General features: G+C 40.2%; 1 protein-coding gene and 1 long non-coding RNA gene across 6 annotated transcripts in view; one reads left to right on the forward strand and one right to left on the reverse strand.

Moving 5' to 3' along the window:
- Window positions 1–19,085, reverse strand: part of tab2 (TGF-beta activated kinase 1 (MAP3K7) binding protein 2) — a 42,290-nt gene that overhangs the window by 12,265 nt on the left and 10,940 nt on the right. Inside the window, exon 2 of one of the 5 annotated variants that reach the window (XM_080290220.1) lies at window positions 1,417–1,497. The exons of the other annotated variants lie outside the window; for them this stretch is intronic. The gene's annotated coding sequence lies outside the window, so the exon portion shown is untranslated. The remainder of the gene's footprint in view (window positions 1–1,416; window positions 1,498–19,085) is intronic. 5 annotated transcript variants of the gene reach the window in all.
- On the forward strand, window positions 11,651–11,871 carry LOC145420716 (uncharacterized). The gene is made up of 2 exons (XR_013902040.1): window positions 11,651–11,687; window positions 11,784–11,871. It is a non-coding gene; the product is annotated as an uncharacterized LOC145420716 (long non-coding RNA).

Genomic DNA, 19,085 nt, shown 5'->3' on the forward strand with positions numbered 1-19,085 from the left:
AATAACAATGGACTTAATTTTTTGCCCCTTTAGTGCAAACTAAACATTTCTCCTTCCAGCTCTTCAAATTTGGTCTAAAGGGAATCTTTGAGGTTTTTACTTATTTCCTCTCATAATTTGAAATTCACTACATACTTGCAACAACAGTGAATGCAAAAATTAAACAATGCCAAAGCATTTTGACGTCAGGATTCGTAACCATTTCGAATGCCATAAATGCTCTGTTCTGTAAGCACAGAAGCCCCACCAACCTGGTCTTCAAACCTGTATGTGAGAGGCAGCCAATCACAACAGTGGGTTAAAGAGAGTAAAGCCTTACAGAGGGAACAGCTAAGCCAGCATGTTAGTTTGTAAAGTGCAAAGTTAGTCTAGTGGAGACTTGAGCAAATTAAACACATTTAATTAAGATTACATGTGATATTTATGGTTTGATTAAAATTTACTGATGCATCTCGATATCAGAAGCACTTCTATATTGGTATCAGCCATTATCACCCCTGCTGACACTAGCTGATATACAGTAAATAAAATACTGATATCAGGGGCTGACGTATTTGCTGTCTACCACCAATTTTGCTTTGGCTATACATTTTCATAGGCAGTGAGATGAAGAGCTAAAACACAAAACTCAAAAGGTGAAGCACCTACAGAAACCAAACAAACGAGAAAGCAATACTGGTATCATCTATCTTTCAAACTGTTGCATCGGCCCTGAATTTCACAACCATGTTTGCCTACTTGAAAAGGATTCTGCTGCAAGAAGTTAAATTCTACTTTTGGCACACACTTCTTATATTTAGTGTACCATCAGTAAGTCAGCTTGTATTAGTAAACACTTTTCTGTATAGTTCAAAATATAATAAACACCACGGGCTCCAAACCAGGACTAAAGAAAAAAAGAAAGAAAAAGAACAGAAGCGGAGTATGTTTTAAAAGACCAAGTTGGCTGGTAGGTTGTACTTCATTCAACATATAAGCTTTACTCATACCTGGGAACTTGCCAAAGCAACCACACTTTACTACTAGCCACTGTGCAATTTCTCGAGCAGTCAACGCACTGCAGTCATCTTTCCTGCAAAAAACCTTTTCTATAATCCCGCTTCTCCACCATTATCCTGCTGTGTGAAGGAAGCACAAGCAGACAAAAGTGAATGCAGCAGCCATGAGAACTTCAAAGCGTTAGTTCATGACAGCCATGTTTAGTCTTCTCCCACACTTTTCTTCTAACCACACTCTTTCGAAACAGCTTTCAGTGGGAGGTTCAAATATGCCAATCACAACATTGTGACACATGAAGCACACCCTGTTGTGTTCGACGCCAGTCAATGCTAAAAAGGAATTAGTGATACATCTCAACAGCAATCCTAACATGAGATTTAAAAGTGAAATCATTTACAGAGACTTAAATACACTTACTTAATGATGAGAGAAATCATGAGTGTACTTCAACCTCACTGGGATCTTATTTCAGCCAAGAAGCAGCTGTTTTTGCCTTATCTGTGAAATGAGGATGTGTAATGTCATAACTTCAAAGTTGTAAATCAGTTCTGCAAAACATCCGTCTATAGCTGAAAGCAGTAGGAGGACCTATTTGCTACTGTCAATCGTAGGGTGGCAACTGCAAAGAAGTGCTGAAGCTCCTTTTCGTGTGAGAGACTAAAAATCCATAGCAGGCAACATGAAGTCAAAGCTGAAGATGTCCTTAGAAGAGCACTACCAGCATAGACAGTCATGTTTTCATCTAAAAAAGAAAATATATTTTCTTTCACAGAGATACAACTTATGATATTCTCCACTTATGAAAGACTTTTCTTTCCAGGTCCTCTTGAAAGAGAAGAACCATTAAAGTCTTGATAAAACTTGTCCATTACATAAGAATCTAAAATAACTGTCAGTGCTTTCTTTTGTCTTCTGAAATACAAGCAAATGGAAAGCTTTGCAAGTATGCCACCAGACTGTGGAATTCATTTAGAGGGTGTCGAAAAGAAGCACAAAGTGCAGCTTGATGAGCAACTAACTGCAAACCAGAGGAAAACAGTGTGCTGCATCTCAGATTACATGTTTAGAGTAAAGCCTACTACTCCAGTAAAGCATGCTCCGTCTCCACCAGCACACGAAGCTAATAAACCCACAAGAAAATGAATCTTTTTAAGTAGTCAACTTAGGGAAACTAATATATTATCAGTGTATATTTACCTGTTTGACTTACAGGCTAAGAGGATGCATGAGTGCAGGGAGCCAGAGGGCAACAGTCCACAATTTAAACTCCACTTAGAGAGCTGCAGCACAGCCGTTGTGGGACAATGGGAAAGGAAATTCGCTGTTTGGCAGCTGACCCAGTTACAGGTCAACAGCATGGTTAGATTGTTTCCCGACTTCAAAAAAAAAACAAAAAAACAAAAAAAAAACCCAGAAAAGAAAAGAAAAAAGAAGGAAAAAAAGGTCCACACCTCTTCACTCTAGGTAATTATAGGTCTGTGAGCGGCCCGTGTATTAGGGGTTGCTCTGACAGGAGCAGATCAGTGCTTGCTGTCCCTGAAGGCAGCAGTGGAACGATGCCTGAGGCAGCACAGATAGAGACAAAGCTCCCATTGCTCAGGGTGTTATTCACTGTGCCAAAGCATTGACCCACAGCCCCACATTCATTTCTGGCAGTAGCAGGCCTTGCCATGCTACATCAATGGAGTCATTCACTACGCAAGACTGAATGCTCCTAAAAACGTCCAAATCAATTAAAGTTTAAATAAAAGGGGAATAAATCATCAACAGGAGCTCTTGGCAGCAATATCAGTCCAGCACCTGATGCTTGTGCAATTCCCCCCTCCCAAAAAAAAGTTAGCTGACAAAAAAACAAAAACAAAAAAAAAACAAAAACACAAAAACACACTGAATTACAGCTGGGCCATATCATACCGCTCACGGTAATACCGGTATAATGTTGGGCAACGATAAGAAAATGAAATATCGCGATAGAATATGGGTAAAACGCACATGTGCAGTGCCTTTGTACCTGCACCGCTTGATGGATTCTTGGAGCATTACAGCTATCGTAGGCAGGAGCCTCGCGGAGTGATACGTACTGTGCTTCAACATAATATTACCTCTTTTGAAGTTTTGTGGATATTATACATGGTTATGCTGAGGATATGTTGGCCAATTCCCACTGGAAATACCTTTTGGTTAAACTGTCAGCAAGGTTTTGCATTTGCACGGTTAAATTTTTATATAGCTTTAATGCACATAAAAAACAGCTGCTTGTTCAAGTGAAAATACATTATTAGTGCAAAAAAGTTGTGAAGTTGTAAAGTAATTTGTCTAGTGTCAGTTATATTGTTATCGCAAATTTTAAAATGTGTTATCGTGATAAATATTTTTGGTCAGATAGCCCTGCTCTACTGTGAACAATAAAATGTCATGTCGTACTAGCTACTGATTGCAGATAGTGGAATGCATGATGGTAATTGTTTAGGACAGTGCTGAGCTCGTCATGTCAAGTCTTCAAATGACTGATCTTCTGCAGAAATGGTAGCTCAAACATTAAAAACATACAGGTTGAATCCAAAACGTCCCCTGCAGCTTTAAGGAGCAGCACAGCAGCACTGCATGAAATATTTCTGCTGTGTCTTGGTCCAGCAAAACCTAAACAAATAAAGACGCTAATTGGTAGCCTGTCCCTCCCTAACCCAAAACTCACATGTATGTGTAAGTTTGTGTGTGCATTAAGCAAACACACTAACACAGGCATGGACATGTCGTACTTGAAAACATCATGCACAGTCAGCTACTGCTAAACGCACTCACAGGACCAGTATCCACTCCTGTGAGTCATGACTGTGGCAAATTATTCTCAGAATAGCAAAGCAAGCTGCTTACTTACCAACTTAGAATAATGTTGCACATAAGCAACATATTTACAACACAGAGCTCTCAATAAGGCCAATCAAATCAGTTTAATTACACTTCAGATAGCAAGGAATGCACTAAAGATAACGCAAAGCTGTAGATCAAATGTGCTGTACTACACAGTGTAAGATTTATGATTATGCTGAGCTATAATGCAACTTGCAGCTGTCTGCTTCCATTTATTCACATTATTGTGTATTACTCACATATACGTGTTCTTAAAGAACGCAACCTGACTCATACTTTTTGCTCTGTTTCATTTCATTTCGATGCAATGACTTTGACCAATCACAGGCCTTACCTTGCCTCCCACAAACCATAGAAATGCATGGAAATTTTACTGAGGAGTCTAGTCTTAACAAAAGAGCTCTCAAGTCATCAAATAAGCTGCGACCACCTGAATCAAAGTGATTTCTCACCATATTAATGTCACAAGTCAGAGTAAAATAAACTTTAAGATACACTGCAATTGTGTAAGGAATCTTGAGACAACTGTTCAAGAACACACACACACACACACACACACACACACACACACACACACACACACACACACACACACACACACACACACACACACACACACACACAATGCCTCCTGAACAGAAACAAACCACACACATTAAGTGCAGAATCCAAACTGCCATCCACTGTCCATTGAAGCCTGGGCCTCAAAGGCCATGCAGAGCTGGGATCAACTCTGCTCAGCTTTTAGTTGCTCGCTTTTGAAAATAGGGACATGAAACTGTTCATGTGCATGCGTGCGTGTGCAGGAAATCAAAAATTCTTCAAGACCGCAGCCTGCAGATGGTAGTTGATTGGAAGCAGGCAAGAGCACCAGCTCCCCAGGTTAACCAACCCCTCCCAAGGCACTGTGGGAAACTGGGAGGTCTTAGAAGTGCGAAGACATGCCTTTCTCGAGAGGCCTCTCTGTGCAACCATGGACTGACAGCTTTTTCCAACTTTTTGTTTTCTTCTGTAAACACCATACAGGTAAAACAGCTGGCCCGTTGTGTCCATCTTTGCCTAATAAGGGAAGGAAAGGAAATGAACTCACCTCCTTTAAAATAAAAAAAATAAAATAAAAAATCCTCCTCCACCTACCTCTTCAGTACAAAATGTCTGTGGGCAGCACATTGCTGAGCTCATTAGCCAGGTTTTTAGAGTACAAATGTGTGTGTTCCATCACGCAGCCGGCCTACAGCTGTTTTCACCTGCAACCACCTCGACCACGAGCAGGAAGGTGGCGGGATGCTAATCCATTAACAAATCTAATTAAAAATACAACTGTAGCTATGCTGCTAGCTGACAACAGTTATTTCCAACCTGTAGCTTTTAAAGGCATGAAAAGGAAAAAAATAATAATAAAAAAGTAAGACAATAAACTGTTTATTTGTAGTAAAACTGGCAAGTCATTAAGAACACATTAAAAATGACAGACTGATTTAGTTGAGGTGCTCTCTGTTACCTTTCCTAAGCAGGTTTATGCCATTTCCACACTGGCTTACTTTTCAAAGCTGGAAGCTATTTTCATCTTTTATCTACAGTCTGTGGCTAAAACATAACCTGTATTAAGCATTACAAAGCTACTGAGTTGACTTCTTCAATTCCTTTCGTAGTGCAAACTCCTCCGACAAGACAAAAGAATTTCTATGTTTACTTCTCTTGCAAAAAAGTTTGAAAATCTTAGACTTTGAAGACGCTTACTTGCCAACAATGGGGAGAAAATAAAAACTGCTTACAGACAACTTATTGAAAAATGAGAAGCTAGTTACTATAAACTAACCTGTCTTCCAACTGTATATCCATATGTGAAAACAAATTATGAGGACGTCAACTATCCACAACTACGTAAACAGGCTTAGCGTCACATAGCTGTTGCATTTCCTCTCTAACCCCGACTGGTCAGGGTAGACCGTTGCCTACCCTAAATCTGGTGCAGTAGCAATTTTTTTCCTTTCAGCGGAAGTTTGTCCTCCTCACTGTGTGCTGTTCATGGGAGAATCGGTGGCCTTGACCTTGCTATAAAGTTGCATGAGATTATTAACAGTACCAGGGTAGGGCTGCACGATTAATCGTTAGAAAATCGCGATCTTTTTTTTTTTTTTTTTTCGCCTGTCCCATTTGGTTCTTTAGCCATCAGAATTGTTGTCTGAAGACCAACAAGGATACCCAATGGATTTACTTTGCCAAATGGATCATCGTGGCATTGCCGTATTGGTCCATTTGGTCGATCTTTGTTTTTATTATTTATTATATTTTATTTTCAGATGTTACAGACGGGACAGACATGAGTGAGAGATAGGAAAGGGAGAAAGAAAGAGGAAGGAAAGGAAAAACAGAAGGGGAGAGGGACAGTGAGAAAGGGGGGGAGAAAAAAAAATAAAAATCTCCTGGATCACCTGTTGAGAGAAGAATAGAAAACAAGCAAAAAAAGACAAAAAAAACAAAAAACAAAGCAACATACTAAACACAACACCATCGCATTAATCTAGCTAAGTGTAAACAGCAGTAAATACTAAATATTCAATGTTGTTGTGCAGCACGCAGGACAGATGTGCTTCGAAGTAGCAGCCAAGAAAGGTGTAATTTGGGTCTACGAGCAGTGAACACCCGTGTGCATACCTGTGTGGATCAGCGCGCTTGTATTCCAAAGGTTTCTCCATGTAACGATCTGCTAGGGAGTGTGGGGGGGGCCACAGCCCCGTCCTCCAGGGTGTGAAGCAGGTATGGAGGAGATCAAAACTCCAGACATCCAGAGGCCCCCAGAACACAAGAAACCATGGAAGACCAACAGAGGGGCAGCCGTGCCACTGTCTCAGTAAGAGCTGAGGAGAGTCCCAGATGAGGGCTCACTCAGCAGCCGCGGAGCAGAAGCCAGGGGGAGTTGCAGTGACGCGCCCGTGAGCTCCGCCGGCCGCCAGCTGTGCCTGAGTGACCGAGCCCCAGGCCGAGAGGCCGGGGGCACCCCACCCCCGAAGGGGCCCGAGCGAGCCCCAGGCTCCAGGCCCCGATAAGCGGCCGCCAAGGAGTGAGCCGGTGTGTACCTGGACGCCCACCCCCAGACACAAAGAACCACCAACGCACCGACACCTGAGGGAGTCCGCCACCGGCAGGGGAAGTGGTGGTAGGTGGAGATAGGCCTCCAAACCTTGGAGGGCCTGAGGTGTCCCCAGAGAGGTGGCGTCTGATACCCAACCTGACATATAGACACAGACATACAGGCACACACAGATACAAACATCCATTCCCCCCCTCATGCTCTCATATGCACTTACTCCACACTCAACCAACGTGGAGACAGACATAAAGAGACGCTGTACACACGATCACACTCCCCAAGCGTACTCTACAAACCGGGTCTAGGTACCCTTGCTCCTGGAGGGGGGAACTGCACCCAGACCCAGGTGGTGTTACCCTTTTCCCTGCGGTGGGGAGAGGCAGACCATCCCGACTCCGTAGCAGCAGGGAGGCCCCACACTCCAGACCGCAGTCGGACGGCCAACTCCACCTAGCCCTCCCGCTCCAGCAGGCCGCAGAGAATAGGGGTGGGAGAAGACCCTCCACCCGCTCATTGTAGTGTTGATGCATGTGTGTTCTAAGGTGCAATTAAAACCCAGGAGGGCAAGAAAAATCGCGATCTCAATTCATACTTGTGTGCGATCTCATTTCCAAATGACAACGATTAAAAAAAAAAAAAGAAAAAAAAAAAGAAAAGATGACAATTGTACCGCATTTTGATCCGGGACGTAATCTGCATGAAAACAAGCGCTCACTCTTCCTGCTCAACAAATGACAAGGGCGGAGCCTCATGCCACGTGATACAGAAGCTGGTTGCTAAAATTGGCACGGAAAAAACAACGGAGAGCACGTCAGGGATGACAAGAAAGTACCCAAATATCAGAACCTTATACAGCGCTTCCCTATACACGTCGAACTCCCGCAGGCACAAAGAAATTACGGAGGCTATTACTTATCACCTGACCAAAGATATGGCTCCCATCAACACTGTGCAAAACGAGGGATTTAGGAAAATGATCAACACCCTAGACAAACGCTACACAGTGCCGTCCCGCAACTATTTTTCTATTGTTGCACTACCTGTGTAAGGTAGTGTCGAGCAACAGTGGAGACGGAATTTCAAGCAGTACAACATTTTGCGGCAATGACAAAATGTGAGACATTTGTTGTTTTTATGTTCAGTCTCAACTGTTACAAAGTTAATGTGCAGTTAATAAGTGCAATAAATATTTATATTGGAAAAGAAAATCGTGATCTCAATTCTAAGCAAAAAAAATCGTGATTCTCATTTTATGCAAAATCGTGCAGCCCTAGTACCAGGACAACAATGACTGAGTGATTCAAAAAAGACATGAAAGATAAGGTGGTGTTATTAAATTATGTTTTTCAATAAGAGATATTCTGATTAAGATCAGATCAGTATTTAATTCAGAAATCCAGTTTATTCTTTTAACTGTGTGGTGCATAGGATAATGGTAGCTGCCGAACTCCAACATTAGCATTATTGTTTTATTATTAGCCATACCAGGTAGCCATTAGGAAGAGCAAATGAAGTAATGAGACCATAAAGACACCTAATGTGGCTATCTGATAAGGGTGCCCTCAGCTGCTCAGTGGGGTTGTCATAGTGAACAGATGCATCATTTGGTTTTGAAAAGATTTTATGATCGATGTGCTTCCTGACACAGTTTCCCATTTATCTGTTCTTGGCACTGGCACTAGGAATACACTAGTTTGTGAATGGTCAGTGAATGGTTTTGGTGGCATGGACACTGGGCTACTGGCCCATGGATATATATATGACAAACTTGAATACTTTGCTCAATATTATACCACAAAGCAACCTTTAAAGAGTCACTGTGCATTATTGAAATGAAAGAAAAAAATTGTATGTAACACTAATTAACTTTTTCACCCCAATTATAATTCATCCCAACATTAAAACTAAAACACGCTGTGTGTGAAACACCATCAAGGTTTTAAATCCTGCCGTATACTTCTTTTCCATTTTTGGATGGCGTTCATCCATCTTTTCCTTTTCCAGCAACTGGCATCTTCATTTCTTATCAAATTACATTCTTTTTACATGGCTGACTTCAACAAGAGAAAAAATGCTGTCAGACACTGACAGCATTATTTGTTTAGAAGAGTATTCTGCATTCCTTCTGAATAGGAAAGGTTAGGGTCACAGTGTGAACCACATTGACATGCAAGAATGACATCCCGAGGACTGCTCCATAGCTGATCACAGGATGTTCATTTACTCACAGATTGTTGAGTCATTTTCAGACGTATACTGCAGGCCTGAATTCTTCTAGGACTTTTCTTTGCAGTGCAGTCATATTGAAATTTAACCTGCCAGTTTCCTAATATAGTTCATTGCAAGAGTTGCTTGCATTTGCTGCATTTACCACTAATGAGTCAGCTTCATGTGTGCCGCTGGCTCTTTCAGTTCACAAAACAAGAATTAGGTACAACCTGGATAGGTTGCCAATCCATCACAAGGCCAACACAGAAAAAGGTTTGAAACGATCATGCTTTTTTTCACCGTTTGAGGGAATAATGTATATGAAAAGAGGATGAAAGAGGATACATTTTCACATCAGGATGATAATCATCTAAATGTTTCAAAATCCATAATATGCTATGTCATGGGCCAGCTGAAAGCTTTGCTGTGTCCCTGACAGTCCCGTGTATGAAACACTGAAAGCCTGTAGAATGACTCGCTCTATCCAGGCACCTACTTGCCTAAACTACAAGGAGAATTTCCACTAGAGTGGTATGAACACACCTGAAGTGAAACATTTCCTTCTGTGTGCAAAATATGAGAAACTGTGGAAAACATTCATTTCTTATTCCCCAAATTGAAGTGAGTTTGCATGTTCATTTGGCTTAAGAAAAATCATGAAGTGAATAGCAGCAAAGGGGTCTTCATGCCAGGCCAAATGTGCATGATTGATTTTCCTTCCCCAGTTAGGTTTTTAAATCATAAATGTTTCTTATTTACATTTGTTTCAAATTTCACTGAATTTCAAAACATGATGAAAAGATATATCTCAGAACTTACATTTACATTGTCATTTACAGTGATGAATCAGTCAAAGAAACACCTCTTTATTGAGGCTGTGCAACAATCCTCCACCACTGACAGCAGTTGTTTTTGCAGACCCTACTCCCCGCTTTAACTTTCCTTAGGCATTATATGTCAGGAGCACAGCCCAGGCTTAAAATAGAACCCTCAACAACATGAAAAGCCTTATCCTGAACCATTAATCTTTTTGTCTGCCTTCCTCCAGGGAAATCTGAATTAAAAGAGAGGGCGCGAGCAATCTACAAAGCAAATTAATAAGTGAAAATAAAGTGTAAAGCAACGAGGGCCTCAGCAGGGCACTGTGTTTTTCCTTACATTGTGGAAACATTAATTGTCAGCTGACAAGCCCCAACACACACACTCTCATTGAGCAGGTACGTTAGAAACTATAAGCTAAACTTTCCAAGCCTAGTCTCAGGAAAGAGAGATAGAGATTAGTTTTCCATCTTTAAACCAATCAGCAAAGCAGCAGTGTCCAAACCATGTGACTGTGTACATTGCTTTCACACTTTACAGGGCCAGCATGCTTAGGAGGAGGAAAATGCTGTACAGACCGTTGGCACTCACTGCAAACTGTGCAGTTTTCACTCAAATACAGCCAGAGGCCAAGAGGAGGGTGGAGACTTAAACCAACCAATCCAAGCTGAGACTGCTAGTAAAAAAGAAATAAATAAAATAGCAATTCAAACATTTAAAATGGGTATATGAAGCTGTTGGATGAATATTTGAACACTTTATACCACAGGAGTGCACACAGTCTGACTCTGGTGTGACCAAACAGCTATTCATTTTCTGCTCCATATATTATTTATTATTCCCATCACTGCACGTCTAAGCGGCTGTCCAAATACAACAGGATGCACCAAGTTATCTTTGTCCTAGAAAAAAAAGAAAAGAAAAAGAAAAATTTTCAGATCTATTCCCAAAACTACAAGCTGCAACAACTACATGTGGGATGGCAAATGGCAAACTCTGGAAACCGACGAGCACAAGGATGCAACAGATCTGCATTTGGTGTGTAAGCATGAGGAAGGACGACAAGAGAAGATAGATAAAGACATGTTCCTGTGTCCCACGCGATGGCCGACAGGTTCAGTGACTCAGCTCCGAATCACCAAGTGCCCCCTGCTCTTCCTGTTCCTTTAATCGAAAACCTCACTGCACTTTTTCACAGATTGACACTGTACACTGCACACACTGTATATCTTTGACAATGTCAGTTTTGGCCGGCGGTCATAGGTTCTGTCCAATAATATGACGCGAGACTGGAGTAAAAGACATCCATGGATTGGCACTTTATTAAAGAAGGAGCATGATAACAGCACAAACACTAACTACAACTAAACAAAATGGCTTCCTTTTATACTCTACCTTTTCAGGTGAGCATCTGGAATAGCCCAAGTATGGGGGTTAACTAATCAAAATGAACACATAACCCTCCACACAAACAAACATACAATAACATTAAAGCACATCACAAACATATACATATTTCCAACACATACTATAAACAACCCAATAACATAAGCTTCACCCATTTCTATCTAAATTAAAACCCTCTTTATCCATACTCCCTAACCTGGCACACTGGTCTGCTCCAAGAGCTCTTAAACAGGTGATTGAGCCGCTTTCACTCTTTTGCTCCACATCCTGCAAGAAGCAACTAGGACAGGTGAGTACCTTTACAAGTTCTCATTTCACATATGTTTAGGTTATTGATAAATGATTAACTGCAAACAGCTCTAACTTTGGCTCTTCTCTGACACAGGTAGGATGGCCAGTCCCACTGTCTCTTTTCTGTTACAAGCTGTCAATTTAATTGTATATCAAATAACCTAATAAAAGACTCCAAAAGATCTAATGTGTTTTCTTTATTACCCTATTTTAAATTCCCAATCCAACAATTTATTATTAACAATACCAACCAGGTAATGGAACCCCTGGTCTCCATTACAGACAACCACAATGTACATAAACCTTCAAAACAGCTTTGAGTTTATTTACTGTCTGTCAACTAATTATTTCATCCCTACTGGTGGATATCCAGGGTTTCCCCACACACACTTTTATGGCAGCCCAAACATATTTTGAAGGACCTTTGTTTATTTTTGTTTTTCATCCCTCGACCCATCAGTTTGCTGTTGGACATTGGCCACATTGTCATATTAAAAGTTCAGATGCTACTAAACTTTTACCAAACTGCTAAAAGCTAAAGGTCATTGCAATAGCTCCTCTTTCTCACCTAGCTGGCTACGTCCCAGCTGTAAAGGGCTGACACCACACAATTTCAGAGCCAATGACCTACAGGCAGGCTGGTCAGGTTGATGCCTATGCCAGTCTGCTGTCTTGAGTCTCTTGAACCATTTCGCTCTGGACATGTGCTAGGGCTGAGCGATATGACCCAAAATTCATATCTCGATATTTTTTAGCTGGATGGCGATATAAGATATATCTCTCGATATTTTTTTAAAGCCTTTAAGTAAGAACAAAAAGAGAGTTCTTAGTCAAAGCTGTGTCCCAGATGTCACACAGGCACTTTTATGAACATACAGCATAGATGTACATGAAAAAAACTACTCAAAAATAAATTATGAGCATTTATTACGGAGAAAACGTTGAATATATTACGTTGAAGCACAGTACGTATTACTACGCGAGGCTTCTTGGTACCCGTAATGCTCCGACAATCCATCAAGCGGTGCAGCTCCGTAGCTTACCAAAGTCGTACTAAAAAATTTGACAGATTGCTGAGTGCTGTGTACCACATAAAATCGGTTCGCGGTCATCAAGCACAACCAGAATTCATACAAAAGGCGTGCTGTCAACTTTTGAGAGAATTAAAGGATCTTAGGCTGTGCAGCCCCTCTGGGCTGCATGGCGTTAGCGTGGTTAGCTCGATAACACGTTGACGCTGTCCAGCCCCACACACGGGGCGATGCGCTGTAAATCGTTAACGGAGATTTGCCGTGTGCATCTTGTCGCTGCCTGCAGGTGAAGCGATGGGGGAGAAGGGGGAGTTGTGTTCAGTGAAGGAGAGAGGCAAGGCCGAGTAACGTTGAGTAAAGACAAAAGTGGACGAAAGAGAGGCAAACTTGTGTCTCCACAACTATAATTATAACGTAACATAGACTATATCGATATAAAGGATATTGTCACATCTTATATCTCTTATAAAAATATATCGATATTTAAAAAAAAAAAAAACTCGATATATCGCCCAGCCCTAACATGTGCTGTGGTTAAGATGACCACTTTGACACACGCAGGAGGTGGAAAATTAGTGCCACTATTCTTCATTTTACTACACCCACAGAACAGAACAGAAACTACCATCAACAAAACTTCAACACTTAAAGTGTTAAGAAGTAAATTTTCAGTTTGAAAGAAGACATTTTGCAATCATCAACATTTCAAATTAAGATTTTTCCCCCCAAAATGGTTTTTATAAGTTTTAAAATTAATGTTTTTAATCACAGGAGTGACGCAAACATGAACGTGAGGGAAACTAAGCATGTACTGCTTGACTGTTGGTACCTTAGGTTAACTCTGCAGGAAGTTTTGGCAGGTAGTTGTCAATCACTAGGAGGACTAACCCTGCTTCCATGCATTTGTTCATTTACAGCTGTCAAGTGGTCACTGTGTTCTGCCTCCCAAATGCAGCTGAGGCCAGAATGAAGAATGTTTCAAAGAAAACAGAGGTTCAACAACTCCAAATCTACTGGTTAAGTAAAAAAATAATACATCTGCATGTGCATGGGCAGTGAAGAGTTACAAATCAAAATATTTATCAAGTTTATTTTAGTTGTTTACTTGTACAGTTGCATGCAAATGGTTAGGTACAAAAGACTTAAATGAGTGAAATGATTCTCAAAAGGTAAAAAAAAATAACAGCTGGAGAAAATTTCAAAGCTTTAGAAATTATTCGTGCTCTCTTGCATCACCGACAAAATGCACCAGCTAGAATCACCCATTCATTTCTGAATATTATACTGAAATTAAATTTGAAAAAAAAAAAATGTTCAATTGGTTTTTTTAAACATAAAAATTCAGAATTTCAGTTTCTAATCACTTTTTCAAATTGATAAAACTTTTGACCCTGACTTGGCTCCATATATTAAGGAGCAGCTGAAGGTTTTGTAATGCCCCTGACAGTCCCCTGCAGACTTGTGGACAATTAAACTGCATATGTTGCTTTTCTAGTACCGTATTTTTTGTACCATAAGGCGCGTTAGGCAAAACAAAACAGTCTGATAAGTCAAACTTTACTCAACTCATTCTTCTTGCTTCCTCCACTTCCGTACCATTGATTCATTAATGTTGAATTCTCTCTTTATCGAGTGGAAAAAAGTTAGCGTTCATCCTCCAGCTTCACTGTGTTTATGTTATGCTAACATAGCTGTGTCGCTAGCGATCACTTAGAACATTCATTATATACCAGCTAGTCTAATTTCAGTAACCCTTCAAAAGTCACTGTCGTTTCATTTTCTGTCTTCATTTATGTTGGAAGTGATAGCAGAGCTTTAATTTTTTCAGAAATCTCTCAGTCAGAACATGGCACAAGATTCAGCACACAGTGGGGAGGACTAGTGGAGTTTGGACCCGGATTACTCCGTGAGGCTTCTGACTACGGTAGCTGTAATGCTCCGACAATCCATCAAGTGGTGCGGCTTACCAAAGTTGCATTAAAACATTTTTTGACAGATTTTTGCAAGCCTTATAGTCCGAAAAATACGGTATGTCAATACACTTGAAGGTAAGATTTTCTTTTTGGTGGAAAAAAAAAAAGTTGTTCCTGGATAACAAAATATACAAGACAGAAAAAACAGCAGATAAACAAAGGAACTTGGTGTGCTGAATGGAGCCTGTCCACAACAACAAGTCATACGGTGACTCATGGACATGTGGCAGAAGTAACCTGCTGGCTGCTCTAAAAACAACTGAACACCAGCTTAGTTGTTAAGTGGAAGAGAACATTGCACAAGCAGACTATGAATTACATTCATCAGCTACAAGAAATTTAAAGCTAGTTTACATTTACTAAGATGTGCACCTTTCTTCCTTTCACAACTGACGGTTTCTGTCCTCTTGCAGAAAGACAGTAAAAAAACTAAGGAAAATCCAAGTGATGTGAAAACCAATCTGATGAGAGGTTGGAAGTAGATGAACTCTGTTGGGGGGGTGGACCAAAAAAAGAAAAAGGTTCAGAAACAGTTGGTTCTGATAAATTTTCTGCCAGAAGTTTCAAAGACCACTTGGTTTTACTGTCCAGCTGCATGGCAGCAGATTCCTCCACTACATGTTTCTCAATGATTGATTATTTGGCAGCTTGAGGGCCAAGGCAGCAACTTCAGCCTCATTAGTGGCTGCTTAGACTTGGGAATTTATTGGACCGTGCTTACCTTTGCATCCTACAAATCAAATCAGGGTGTGACAAAAGCCGATAGCAAAGGTTTTTCAGATTGAGAGTAGAAAGGTGTAATGTCTTGATTGGTGAGACATTTTCAACAGACGACATTTGACAATCATGAGTAAGATCGTCAGTCTGGACTGAACAGTCTGACTCTGACTAATACCTGGTATATAGAGTGGTATCTTAACCATTCCTTGAGATAAAGTAACACACACAATAAAAGACATAAATACCAGACATAACTTCTATGTCAATCTCATTCCAGAGCCCCTCCTTCAACAGCCCCCCCCGACACACACGCCTTTTTCCTCAGTAGTGCAACAATACAGACACGCTAACAGAGCAAGCCATCTCCTGCCGAGATCCCACCCAATATTTCCTGCAAAACAAAAATCTTTAGGTGCAGAAATGGTCCAGGTTATTTATGCTACTTATCTTTAAAGTTACTTCTGATCACTTTTTGACCTTTTTGATGTGAAGACATCCAGTACAAACTAGAGACGAATGAGAGATGAAGTTTTGTATCTATTTACATTATTGAGGAATCTGTAACAAGTGATCTGTGTGTGTGTGTGTGTGTATGTATGCTCTGAATGTGCAATTGTAATCTTACTTATCCAAGTACATTTACAGCTATCTACTCTTCACTGTTCAAGAAACTGAGTGCCCTGCTTAAAGGCACATCCACTGAGGAGGAGGAAGCATTTCCTATCCATCTCTAGGATTCAAATCTTTGACCTTCTGGCTCACTGCAGTCAGAGCTTGGGTGGCAGTGGCATCTCTCACCACTCGCTGCAAGGCAAGTGTACACAATAAGACTTCTACGAGACTCCTAGCACTCAGACGTTTGGTGATGACATGGCAAGTATGCAGCAGCCAAATCTTCACCCTTTATCACCTTACGAAATGCACTTACTGTATGTCATCATGCTCTCTGAAGTACACAGACAGAGGGATATTAGCAGTACTTCTGTCTTTGGTCAGCTCAATCTATCGTTTCAACCCACCTCTGAGGGTGTTACCAGGTGGGAAAAACATTGTGAAGCCTTTTAACCACACTTTTAACAGGGTTTAAGTGTAGATTTAGGTTGTGAGGCTAAAGCAACAAATTTAGGCTCTTTCCAGAATAGGTGCCTCTCAGATTTCCTTTGAAGAAAGTGGAATCACAAATCAAACAGTTATTTTTGTGATTTGTTGAACAAATCCAAGCTTTTAAAATTTGGTTCAAAAAGAAGTAGACATCAATGCATCCCTGCATGACTGTATTGCTAGAGCTCTGTCTGCTTGGCTAAGGAAAAAACCCTCCACCGGAAATACTTCCTGCAGCTGTTAGGAGTATCATTCCCCCACCTTGAGGCCAACCAAAAGACAAATAGCAGCCAAGTCATGTGACTCCTCTGCTGCTGAGATGCCATTGAGTTTTATTCTACCCTTCTAAAAAAAATTCAAGTCATACTTGTCTCCTACAGAGAGCGAGCCCTTTTCACCCACATCATTGTAATGCACTTGCAATACAAGCCATTAGTTGTCATTATAACCCTACAAATCACTATAACCACAAACTAAGCTTTCAGCCATAACTGGTCAGTTTATCTGGTCCACATTAAAGATTTCTCACTACTTGTGTCTAAGTATTCTAAGCCATTATTATTAATATAAAATCACTAGTTTAACTTTTTAACTTTATATTTTTAAGGGATTAAAAAAAAAAAATTCTTTTAGCTCAAACCTTAAACAACTAATAATATCTTGTACTTTGCAGCTGGCCAATCTGTTGTAGAAATCCAAATTTGTTCTACACATACTATTAATGTGAGGGTAAGAGGTAGGGGTGGAATACATCCATGGATAACAGCTACACATGTGTTAAAAAAAAAAAAAAAAAAACAACCCAAAATGGATGATGTTGCTAAGGAACTATTAGATAGACCCTCATAATTGCACCTTAAAATAAATTATTATGCACATTCCTCTTCTGTAATTGCCAGAAAATTCAAGTCATACTTGTCTCCTTGTCTCTTTCTCCCATCTTTCTTTTATATACTTTGTTGAATAATTGCTGAGATCAGGAAGACTTTTGTATATTTGTGAGATTACACCTTTCTTAATTTCTGACTTATAAGCATTTACAAAGAGTTGAATAAATGGCCTTGCTGTAGTGGGTATTTGGTTTTTAATGTTTCGAGTATAGAAGTTTCTTAACTGTAAGTATCTATAGTGGTCTTGGTTTTCTAAAATAAACGTTTGCTTTAAAGTGTGGAAACTCATAATTTCATCTTCCTTTACAATATCAATGTAATTCCTTTATCTATCCAGTTTTTAAAACTAGGGTCTATTTGATTTGATGTAAATTCCGAATCATATGCACACCATTTTAATATTTTTATATCCTTCTCCAGCTTATTTTCTTTTACCACCATTTTCCAAACCCCTAGTGTGGTCTTTACCCAAGGATTTCTTATTTGGAAATTTAGTCCTGTAGATGTTTAGAACTGCCTGTATATGCATATTGGTTTTTGTTTTGCATTCAATTTCCTTCAATGTTGCTACATACGAGGGATCGCACCAGTGCAACATTGCTGAAGTATAGTATTATTTTTTTTAAAACATGGTAGGTCCCAGCCGCCATTCTCTTTGGGCAGTTGTAATGTTTTGTATTTCTACAATTCTTGAATAGACCGTCTGCAAGTTTAATATAGCTTAAACTAGCCCCAACCACTGCACCAGTAACTAGAACTGAGAGGAAACTGCTCACAGGCCTCCATCACCTAACTAATACACGAGACACTGTGGTCTGAGAAGCAGCTGACATTGGTCACGCACTTTCTTAACCGATACCTGGTGGGTGGAGTTATGACAGTATTTCATAAGTGCTTCTCATGTTATATGATAAACACTAGTAAGTAAAACACACAGGTGCCTCTAGGTTGCATCCCTGGCAGCTTGCTATCTAACAAGATATAACATGCAATTTGGAATATTTGGAAAGTCTAAAGTGCTTTTTTTAACCTCCTAATTGAAGCTAGGTTAAACATGGCCCAGACCTGTCTCTGCACTGAACACAGCCAGAGGACTCCTGGAAAGAGGGCAAACACTCATCCTGTGTTTAAAAGCTAGGTCCTCATAATGGCAGATCAGAAAAAAAAATAGAGGATGGGTAAACCTGTTTTATATCCCTTCATTTATGTTTTCAGCTTAATGTAAATAAAATGCAGCCAAAGTTCATTTGTGAAGCCGTGACACCATGTCACGGCTTCACAAATGGGTAGCTGGGGTGAGGACAATCATTGTGTTAGCACAGATAAGTGTGTTTTGTTTTGTTGAGCCATTTCTCTTAATCTTTGTGAGAAAGTCATTCCTTATAAAATTATTCCCAGAGTAATGTTAGACTCCAAGAACACTACTGGGAGCAGATCATAACAAAGCTGTCTATCATCATAACAATGTAAAGGTAAACACCCTGTTAGCTATTTGAAGGAGTAGAGTATTAGCTGAAGTATTGAACTTTTGCTTTAAAGAACTCAAGGCTGAAAGCTCAGAATTTCTCAACAGCCCCTTCACCATAAAAGTATGTTTTTAAAAACAGCAAAAGGCTCTTAAGATAGAAGCAATTTGATCAACACTGAAGGCTTATTGAAAAGGTATCCCTTAAGCTCATCA

Source organism: Astatotilapia calliptera, chromosome 15 (genome assembly GCF_964374335.1).
Source record: "Astatotilapia calliptera chromosome 15, fAstCal68.1, whole genome shotgun sequence".
Lineage (NCBI taxonomy): Eukaryota > Metazoa > Chordata > Actinopteri > Cichliformes > Cichlidae > Astatotilapia > Astatotilapia calliptera.